Here is a 2,889-nt window from a genome sequence, read left to right on the forward strand (position 1 = left end):
TATCTATCTATCTATCTATCTATCTATCTATCATCTATCTATCTATCTATCTATCTATCTATCTATCTATCTATCTATATCTATCTATCTATGTTTCTTACAAATAAAAGTCTTGGGGTAGTTAGTTTCTTTAAGATCACAGTTATTTTTAAAAGAATCAAATCTTTGCACTTTTCTGTTTACCTCTACTTTTGTAGCAATTCCTGACTTCATCAGTCACCATAATATGCACTGAATGAGGTAATATAATAAATAATCCACTGCCACACAAAATAAAAAAAATTAAAATCAAGGTAAGGTCTTATATCTATTAGCATCTTCTCCATTCACCCTCTTTCAAAGCCACTTGGGCATGCTAAAGGAATTCTGTGTCAGTGCTTATAAAGTGTTCTTTAATTTTAATTCTAATTCTAATTCTTTACATGTTTGTACATAAGAAAGATTTCTTGACAAAATTGTATTTCTCATAGATTACAAATTCTGAGGGTAGAAAGATAAGCTTGGAAGATCTTTTTAAGAAATCCCATTGTACATTTTTAAAATGTAAGTCAAGGAGAAGCAGCAGGCTGTTTTGAATTACTGAATCATGAGGGGCCAATATTCCCAGGGTCTATTATCACTTATCATTAATTCATATTTCCACGGGGGAAGGAAAGTACTCATCAGGTTGGATGAGCACAAGATGCTATTAATTCTTTTTCTCTTTTCATGGTTTGGTTCTTCTCTGAGATGGTAGGTTAGATCAAATGCAGGAAAGTAACCTCTCTGGAAAAAGAAGAATGTTTTTATTTATTCTAACTTGGATAGTCTGAAGTCTGTCACATCTGAAGCATTAAAATATTATGTGCTTGGCCAGCCAAGGATGACAACTGTTCAGTACACAGGAGATCTGCATGGAAAACCTCCTCCCCATGGTTTTATAAAGCACACACAGTGAGTGTGGTCAATCTGACTATGATTCTATATGACATTTATTTTATGTAATCAAGTGGATAACACATTTATCCAGAGAGTGCTAATGTAATAGTATCAGAAAAGCAGAAATATGAGGAAATACTTTTATATTCATTCTATAGTGCAGTAATATATGTGCAATTTCAATAATGGCTTTGTCTTCTGGGAAAGAGTGGTCATTAATTGAGTTGGCTTCCCATCAGAGAGTGGTAATCAGTGCCATTCTCCAATGGTGTTGATTTTTATATAAACACAAAATGCCAACCTGTATTATCCTTTGTGACATTTTGAGCAACAATGGGTGTATTACTTCAAGTATGCTTTTCATTTCCTAGATCTTTGTATTTGCTATTCACTCACTCCCTGTTGTACAAGAATATAAGTGGGCCTCAAGGGACACAGGTGTAAGACAAAAACAGTGAGTGCTCCATTAGAACTTAGTCTCTGCAAGGGACGGATGTGCCAATAGATAACCGAAACGAAATGACTGTGTTGTCTGAATTTTTCACTGCTCATTTACTTTTCAGTCAATTCAATGCTCTGGTAAAGACCAACAAATCCTCTCCAAGGCACAGTCCCATGCTTTTGGTTTAGTTGGTGTCCTTGGAGACTTGCCTTTGCAAGCCATTCCCACTTCCTCAAACTTCTCTTGGGTCCTGGTTTCCATGATATCATTTCCACTTGATTTTTTTCTATCTCTATTGTTACTACCTATTAGAGGATTCTATTCTTGCATGGCCTTTAAGTATTGCCTCACATTATACTGGCCATCCTTCCTTTGTGTTTTTCTCTTACTATCTTTGGTCTACTGATAAAACATAAGCAGCCAGAACTGTGCAGGTAGAAGGAGCCATGGGAACAGCAGCCCAGATGACAAAGGCAAAAAAAGAAATAAGAAGAGACAGCCTAAGGGCCAGATCAGTACACTGCTAGGAAGGGCTGATCCCACAAGAAACCTGAGCTTGCAATTCAGGTGATACTGTGATTTTAGAGTCAAAGATCAGAAAACTACCTGAGTGTTGCTTTCTCAGATACAAGTAGAAACTAGTGGTTTGTCTGACAGATAGCTAGCAATCTTCTTCCTCAAAGCCTTTTTTTTTTCTTTTATGTTTAGTAATTGTGTTAATTGATACATTGTGTCAACTTGGCTGAATCAGCTCCAGCAGTTCTCAGCGTGGAGGCCTAGCCCTGCAGATGGGCAGGGCCCAGGAATTGAGAAAGGCTTCCTGCCGCCCTGCCCTGTTTGCATGGAGACGTTTCAGTCTTTGGAGGAGCCTGATCTTGGCAGCTGTGCCATTTTGGAAGAGCTACGGTCTCTGCCATGGAGTGCCAGTTTTCACAGTCAGTGTAGAAGGAAGAGAGAGGCTTGATGGATGCCGCAGCTGCTGCTCCTCCTCTGCTCTTCATTGTTTTGTGCCACATGAACTGCTGTTGAGCGCCTTGGAGCCAGTGGAATATGGACTGAACTTTCCAGTAACTGTGAGCTAAATAAACCTTTCCTTCCTTCATTTTGAGTGTTGGGTATTTGTCCCAGCAATGAGTAAAAAGTAACTAAGACAGTAATGATACTCTGAAATGTAAGTACAGATCATCCCTATGTCTTTTATTTATCATGAACACAATAAAACTACTGATTTAGAAAGAAGCACACTGCAACATGTATTTTTCTCTTTCAGTTGAACCTTGTTGTAAAAGTGCAGGTAGAAGGACCCAGATTTTCTATGAAACTGATCCATTATTGGAGGAGAGGTGGGTACTAAAGTTAGGAGGAGCAGTGAATAGAATGAAGGTACCTCTCTGCACGGGTAAAGTACAGATGGATGAACATGCTCATTTGTGTACATGTGTGTGAGTGTCTATGTGTGTGTATGAGACAGAGAGAGAAAGAGAGACAAACATAGAGAGAAAGAGACAGAGACAGAGACAGACAGAGAC

Source organism: Octodon degus, unplaced genomic scaffold (assembly GCF_000260255.1).
Source record: "Octodon degus isolate 3935 unplaced genomic scaffold, OctDeg1.0 scaffold00036, whole genome shotgun sequence".
NCBI classification, from domain to species: Eukaryota; Metazoa; Chordata; class Mammalia; order Rodentia; family Octodontidae; genus Octodon; species Octodon degus.